Source organism: Dama dama, unplaced genomic scaffold, assembly GCF_033118175.1.
Source record: "Dama dama isolate Ldn47 unplaced genomic scaffold, ASM3311817v1 ptg000051l, whole genome shotgun sequence".
Taxonomy (NCBI): Eukaryota; Metazoa; Chordata; class Mammalia; order Artiodactyla; family Cervidae; genus Dama; species Dama dama.
This window is the reverse complement of record NW_026870882.1, coordinates 1,374,585-1,383,307: the sequence shown is the minus strand read 5'-3', so window position 1 is coordinate 1,383,307 and position 8,723 is coordinate 1,374,585.

Below are 8,723 nucleotides of genomic sequence, written 5' to 3'. Positions count from 1 at the left end.
CTTCAACACCGCTTCATTCTCCTACTGTTTCTCAGAGCGTTTCAGGTTCCTCATATATTTCACGCCTTTTTAAGCTCGTCATATATTTCACACCTTTTCAGGCTCTTCATATTTTTCAACACCGATTCATTCTCCTCCTGTTTCTCAGAGCGTTTCAGGTTCCTCATATATTTCCCGCCTTTTTAAGCTCTTCATATATTTCACACCTTTTCAGGCTCTTCATATTTTTCAACACCGCTTCATGCTCCTCCAATTTTTCAGACCGTTTCATGCTCCTAAAATTTTTGACACCTTTTGAAGCTCTTCATATATTTCACAACTTTTCAGGCTCTTCATATTTTTCAACCTCGCTTCATTCTCCTCCTGTTTTTCAGAGCGTTTCAGGTTCCTTATATATTTCACTCCTTTTTAAGCTCTTCATATATTTCATACCTTTTCAGGCTCTTCAGGTTTTTCAACACCGCTTCTTGCTCCTCCTATTTTTGAGACCATTACATGCTCCTCATAATTTTGACACCTTTTGACGCTCTTCATATTTTTCACAACTTTTCAGGATCTTCATGTTCTTCAATACCATTTGATGCTCCTCCTATTTTTCAGACCGTTTCATGCTCCTCATCTTTTTGACACCTTTTGTAGCTCTTCATATTTTTCACATTTTTTCAGGCTCTTCATGTTTTTGAATACCGTTTCATGCTCCTCATATTTTTTACACGTTTTGAAGCTCTTCCTATATTTCACACCTTTTCAGGCTCTTCATGTTTTTCACAACCGCTTCGTGCTCCACCTATTTTTAAGAACGTTTCATGCTCCTAATATTTTTAACACCTTTTCAGGCTCTTCATGTTTTTCAACACCGCTTCATGCTGCTCCTATTTATCAGACTGTTTCATTCTCTTCAAATTTTTGACACCTTTTGAAGCTCTTCATAATTTTCACACCTTTTCAGGCTCTTCATGTTTTTCAACAACGCTTCATGCTCCTCCTATTTTTCAGACTGTCATGCTCCTCATTTTTTTGACACCTTTTGAAGCTCTTCATATTTTTCACACCTTTTCAGGCTCTTCATGTTTTTCAACACCGTTTCATGCTCCTCCTATTTTTCAGACTTTTTCATGCTTCTCATATTTTTGACACTTTTTGAAGCTCTTCATATTTTTCACACCTTTTCAGGCTCTTCATGTTTTTCACCACTGCTTCATGCTCCTCTTGTTTTTCAGACCGTTTCATGCTCCTCATATTTTTCACACCTTCTGAAGCGGTTCATATTTTTCACACATTTACAGGCTCTTCATGTTTTCAACACCGTTTCATACTCCTCCTATTTTTCAGATCGCTTCATGCTCCTCATATTTTTGACACGTTTTGAAGCTCTTCGTATTTTTCACAGCTTTTCATGCTCTTCATGTTTTTGAACACCGTTTGATGCTCGTCCTATTCTTCAGACCGTTTCATGCTCCTCATATTTTTCCCTCCTTTTCAGGCACTTCATAATTTTCATACCTTTTCAGGCTCTTCAAGTTTTCAACACGGATACATGCTCCTCCTATTTTTCAGGCCGTTTCATGCTCCTCATATTTTTCACACATTTTCAGGTTCTTCATGTTTTTCAACATTGCTTCATGCTCCTCCTATAGTTCAGACCGTTTCATGCTCCTCATATTTTTGACACCTTTTGAAGCTCTTCATATATTACACAACTTTTCAGGCTCTTCATGTTTTTCAACCCCGCCTCATGCTCCTCCTATTTTTCAGACCGTTTCATGTTCCTCATATTTTTGAGACCTTTTGAAGCTCTTCATATATTTCACTCTTTTCAGGCTTTTCATGTTTTTCAACACCGTTTCATGCTCCTCCTATTTTTCAGACCATTTCATGCTCCTCATATTTTTGACACTTTTTGAATCTCTTCATGTTTTTTACACGTTTTAAGGCTTTTCAAGTTTTTCAACACCGCTTCATGTGCCTCCTATTTTTCAGACCGTTTCATGCTCCTCATATTTTTGACAAATTTTGAAACTCTTCATATGTTTCACACCTTTTCAGGCTCTTCATGTTTTTGAACACCTCTTCATGCTCCTCCTATTTTTCAGACCGTTTCATGCTCCTCATATTTTTGACACTTTTTGAAGCTCTTCATATTTTTCACACCTTTTCAGACTCTTCATGTTTTTCAACACCGCTTCATGCTCCTCCTATTTTTCAGACCGTATCATGCTCCTCAAATTTTAACACCTTTGAAGCTCTTCATGTATTTCACACTTTTTCAGGCTCTTCATGTTTTTCATCACCCTTCATGCTCCACCTATTTTTCAGACCGTTTCATGCTCCTCATATTTTTGACACCTTTTGAAGCTCTTCATTTATTTCACTCTTTTCAGGCTCTTCATGTTTTTCAACACCGTTTCATGCTCCTCATATTTTTGACACTTTTTTAAGCTCTTCATATTTTTCACACCATTTCAGGCTCTTCCTGTGAACACCGTGTCATGCTCCACCTATTTTTCAGACCGTATCATGCTCCTCATATTTTTCCCACCTTTTCAGGCGCTTCATATTTCTGAACACCGCTTCATGCTCCTCCTATTTTTCTGGCCGTTTCAAGCTCCTCATATTTTTGACACCTTTTGAAGCTCTTCATGTATTTCACACCGTTTCAGGCTGTTCATGTTTTTCAACACCGCTTCATGCTCCTCCTTCTTTTCAGCCCGTATCATTCTCCTCATATTTTTCACATCTTTTGAAGCTCTTCATATATTACACAGCTTTTCAGGCTCTTCATGTTCTTCAACCCCGCTTCATGCTCCTCCTCTTTTTCAGACCGTTTCATGTTCCTCATATTTTTGACACCTTTTGAAGCTCTTCATATATTTCACTCTTTTCAGGCTCTTCATGTTTTTCAACACCGTTTCATGCTCCTCCTATTTTTCAGACCGTTTCATGCTCCTCATATTTTTGACACTTCTTGAAGCTCTTCATGTTTTTCACACCTTTTCAGGCTTTTCAAGTTTTTCAACACTGCTTTATGCGCCTCCTATTTTTCAGACCGTTTCAGGCTCCTAATATTGTTAACACCTTTTCAGGCTCTTCATATTCTTCAACACCGCTTCATTCTCCTACTGTTTCTCAGAGCGTTTCAGGTTCCTCATATATTTCACGCCTTTTTAAGCTCGTCATATATTTCACACCTTTTCAGGCTCTTCATATTTTTCAACACCGATTCATTCTCCTCCTGTTTCTCAGAGCGTTTCAGGTTCCTCATATATTTCCCGCCTTTTTAAGCTCTTCATATATTTCACACCTTTTCAGGCTCTTCATATTTTTCAACACCGCTTCATGCTCCTCCAATTTTTCAGACCGTTTCATGCTCCTAAAATTTTTGACACCTTTTGAAGCTCTTCATATATTTCACAACTTTTCAGGCTCTTCATATTTTTCAACCTCGCTTCATTCTCCTCCTGTTTTTCAGAGCGTTTCAGGTTCCTTATATATTTCACTCCTTTTTAAGCTCTTCATATATTTCATACCTTTTCAGGCTCTTCAGGTTTTTCAACACCGCTTCTTGCTCCTCCTATTTTTGAGACCGTTACATGCTCCTCATAATTTTGACACCTTTTGACGCTCTTCATATTTTTCACAACTTTTCAGGATCTTCATGTTCTTCAATACCATTTGATGCTCCTCCTATTTTTCAGACCGTTTCATGCTCCTCATCTTTTTGACACCTTTTGTAGCTCTTCATATTTTTCACATTTTTTCAGGCTCTTCATGTTTTTGAATACCGTTTCATGCTCCTCATATTTTTTACACGTTTTGAAGCTCTTCCTATATTTCACACCTTTTCAGGCTCTTCATGTTTTTCACAACCGCTTCGTGCTCCACCTATTTTTAAGAACGTTTCATGCTCCTAATATTTTTAACACCTTTTCAGGCTCTTCATGTTTTTCAACACCGCTTCATGCTGCTCCTATTTATCAGACTGTTTCATTCTCTTCAAATTTTTGACACCTTTTGAAGCTCTTCATAATTTTCACACCTTTTCAGGCTCTTCATGTTTTTCAACAACGCTTCATGCTCCTCCTATTTTTCAGACTGTCATGCTCCTCATTTTTTTGACACCTTTTGAAGCTCTTCATATTTTTCACACCTTTTCAGGCTCTTCATGTTTTTCAACACCGTTTCATGCTCCTCCTATTTTTCAGACTTTTTCATGCTTCTCATATTTTTGACACTTTTTGAAGCTCTTCATATTTTTCACACCTTTTCAGGCTCTTCATGTTTTTCACCACTGCTTCATGCTCCTCTTGTTTTTCAGACCGTTTCATGCTCCTCATATTTTTCACACCTTCTGAAGCGGTTCATATTTTTCACACATTTACAGGCTCTTCATGTTTTCAACACCGTTTCATACTCCTCCTATTTTTCAGATCGCTTCATGCTCCTCATATTTTTGACACGTTTTGAAGCTCTTCGTATTTTTCACAGCTTTTCATGCTCTTCATGTTTTTGAACACCGTTTGATGCTCGTCCTATTCTTCAGACCGTTTCATGCTCCTCATATTTTTCCCTCCTTTTCAGGCACTTCATAATTTTCATACCTTTTCAGGCTCTTCAAGTTTTCAACACGGATACATGCTCCTCCTATTTTTCAGGCCGTTTCATGCTCCTCATATTTTTCACACATTTTCAGGTTCTTCATGTTTTTCAACATTGCTTCATGCTCCTCCTATAGTTCAGACCGTTTCATGCTCCTCATATTTTTGACACCTTTTGAAGCTCTTCATATATTACACAACTTTTCAGGCTCTTCATGTTTTTCAACCCCGCCTCATGCTCCTCCTATTTTTCAGACCGTTTCATGTTCCTCATATTTTTGAGACCTTTTGAAGCTCTTCATATATTTCACTCTTTTCAGGCTTTTCATGTTTTTCAACACCGTTTCATGCTCCTCCTATTTTTCAGACCATTTCATGCTCCTCATATTTTTGACACTTTTTGAATCTCTTCATGTTTTTTACACGTTTTAAGGCTTTTCAAGTTTTTCAACACCGCTTCATGTGCCTCCTATTTTTCAGACCGTTTCAGGCTCCTAATATTGTTAACACCTTGTCAGGCTCTTCATATTCTTCAACACCGCTTCATTCTCCTACTGTTTCTCAGAGCGTTTCAGGTTCCTCATATATTTCACGCCTTTTTAAGCTCGTCATATATTTCACACCTTTTCAGGCTCTTCATATTTTTCAACACCGATTCATTCTCCTCCTGTTTCTCAGAGCGTTTCAGGTTCCTCATATATTTCCCGCCTTTTTAAGCTCTTCATATATTTCACACCTTTTCAGGCTCTTCATATTTTTCAACACCGCTTCATGCTCCTCCAATTTTTCAGACCGTTTCATGCTCCTAAAATTTTTGACACCTTTTGAAGCTCTTCATATATTTCACAACTTTTCAGGCTCTTCATATTTTTGAACACCGCTTCATTGTCCTCCTGTTTTTCAGAGCGTTTCAGGATCCTTATATATTTCACGCCTTTTTAAGCTCTTCATATATTTCACACCTTTTCAGGCTCTTCAGGTTTTTCAACACCGCTTCTTGCTCCCCCTATTTTTCAGACCGTTTCATGCTCCTCATAATTTTGACACCTTTTGACGCTCTTCATATTTTTCTCAACTTTTCAGGATCTTCATGTTCTTCAATACCATTTGATGCTCCTCCTATTTTTCAGACCGTTTCATGCTCCTCATCTTTTTGACACCTTTTGTAGCTCTTCATATTTTTCACATCTTTTCAGGCTCTTCATGTTTTTGAATACCGTTTCATGCTCCTCATATTTTTTACACGTTTTGAAGCTCTTCATATATTTCACACCTTTTCAGGCTCTTCATGTTTTTCACAACCGCTTCATGCTCCACCTATTTTTAAGACCGTTTCATGCTCCTAATATTATTAACACATTTTCAGGCTCTTCATGTTTTTCAACACCGCTTCATGCTGCTCCTATTTATCAGACTGTTTCATTCTCTTCAAATTTTTGACATCTTTTGAAGCTCTTCATAATTTTCACACCTTTTCACGCTCTTCATGTTTTTCAACAACGCTTCATGCTCCTCCTATTTTTCAGACTGTCATGCTCCTCATTTTTTTGACACCTTTTGAAGCTCTTCATATTTTTCACACCTTTTCAGGCTCTTCATGTTTTTCAACACCGTTTCATGCTCCTTCTATTTTTCAGACTTTTTCATGCTTCTCATATTTTTGACACTTTTTGAAGCTCTTCATATTTTTCACACCTTTTCAGGCTCTTCATGTTTTTCAACACTGCTTCATGCTCCTCTTGTTTTTCAGACCGTTTCATGCTCCTCATATTTTTCACACCTTCTGAAGCGGTTCATATTTTTCACACATTTACAGGCTCTTCATGTTTTCAACACGGTTTCATACTCCTCCTATTTTTCAGATCGCTTCTTGCTCCTCATATTTTTGACACGTTTTGAAGCTCTTCATATTTTTCACAGCTTTTCATGCTCTTCATATTTTTGAACACCGTTTCATGCTCCTCCTATTTTTCAGACCTTTTCATGCTCCTCATATTTTTGACACTTCTTGAAGCTCTTCATGTTTTTCACACCTTTTCAGGCTTTTCAATTTTTTCAACACTGCTTTATGCGCCTCCTATTTTTCAGACCTTTTCAGGCTCCTAATATTGTTAACACCTTTTCAGGCTCTTCATATTCTTCAACACCGCTTCATTCTCCTACTGTTTCTCAGAGCGTTTCAGGTTCCTCATATATTTCACGCCTTTTTAAGCTCGTCATATATTTCACACCTTTTCAGGCTCTTCATATTTTTCAACACCGATTCATTCTCCTCCTGTTTCTCAGAGCGTTTCAGGTTCCTCATATATTTCCCGCCTTTTTAAGCTCTTCATATATTTCACACCTTTTCAGGCTCTTCATATTTATCAACACCGCTTTATGATCCTCCAATTTTTCAGGCAGTTTTATGCTCCTAAATTTTTTGACACCTTTTGAAGCTCTTCATATATTTCACAACTTTTCAGGCTCTTCATATTTTTCAACACCGCTTCATTCTCCTCCTGTTTTTCAGAGCGTTTCAGGATCCTTATACATTTCACGCCTTTTTAAGCTCTTCATATATTTCACACCTTTTCAGGCTCTTCAGGTTTTTCAACACCGCTTCTTGCTCCTCCTATTTTTCAGACCGTTTCATGCTTCTCAAATTTTAACACCTTTGAAGCTCTTCATGTATTTCACACTTTTTCAGGCTCTTCATGTTTTTCATCACCCTTCATGCTCCACCTATTTTTCAGACCGTTTCATGCTCCTCATATTTTTGACACTTTTTGAAGCTCTTCATATTTTTCACACCTTTTCAGAGTCTTCATGTTTTTCAACACCGCTTCATGCTCCTCTTATTTTTCAGACCGTATCATGCTCCTCAAATTTTAACACCTTTGAAGCTCTTCATGTATTTCACACTTTTTCAGGCTCTTCATGTTTTTCATCACCCTTCATGCTCCACCTATTTTTCAGACCGTTTCATGCTCCTCATATTTTTGACACCTTTTGAAGCTCTTCATTTATTTCACTCTTTTCAGGCTCTTCATGTTTTTCAACACCGTTTAATGCTCCTCATATTTTTGACACTTTTTTAAGCTCTTCATATTTTTCACACCTTTTCAGGCTCTTCATGTGAACACCGCTTCATGCTCCACCTATTTTTCAGACCGTATCATGCTCCTCATATTTTTCCCACCTTTTCAGGCGCTTCATATTTCTGAACACTGCTTCATGCTCCTCCTATTTTTCTGGCCGTTTCATGCTCCTCATATTTTTGACACCTTTTGAAGCTCTTCATGTTTTTCACACCGTTTCAGGCTGTTCATGTTTTTCAACACCGCTTCATGCTCCTCCTTCTTTTCAGCCCGTATCATTCTCCTCATATTTTTCACATCTTTTGAAGGTCTTCATATATTACACAACTTTTCAGGCTCTTCATGTTTTCAACCCCGCTTCATGCTCCTCCTATTTTTCAGACCGTTTCATGTTCCTCATATTTTTGACACCTTTTGAAGCTCTTCATATATTTCACTCTTTTCAGGCTCTTCATGTTTTTCAACACCGTTTCATGCTCCTCCTATTTTTCAGACCGTTTCATGCTCCTCATATTTTTGACACTTCTTGAAGCTCTTCATGTTTTTCACACCTTTTCAGGCTTTTCAAGATTTTCAACACCGCTTTATGCGCCTCCTATTTTTCAGACTGTTTCAGGCTCCTAATATTGTTAACACCTTTTCAGGTCTTCAAGTTTTTCAACACCACTTCATGCTCCACCTATTTTTCAAACCGTTTCATGCTCCTCATATTTTTCCCACCTTTTCAGGCGCTTCATATTTCTGAACACCGCTTCATGCTCCTCCTATTTTTCTTGCCGTTTCATGCTCCTCATATTTTTGACACCTTTTGAAGCTCTTCATGTTTTTCACAACTTTTCAGGCTGTTCATGTTTTTCAACACCGCTTCATGCTCCTCCTTCTTTTCTGCCCGTATCATTCTCCTCATATTTTTCACATCTTTTGAAGCTCTTCATATATTACACAACTTTTCAGGCTCTTCATGTTTTTCAACCCCGCTTCATGCTCCTCCTATTTTTCAGACCGTTTCATGTTCCTCATATTTTTGACACCTTTTGAAGCTCTTCAT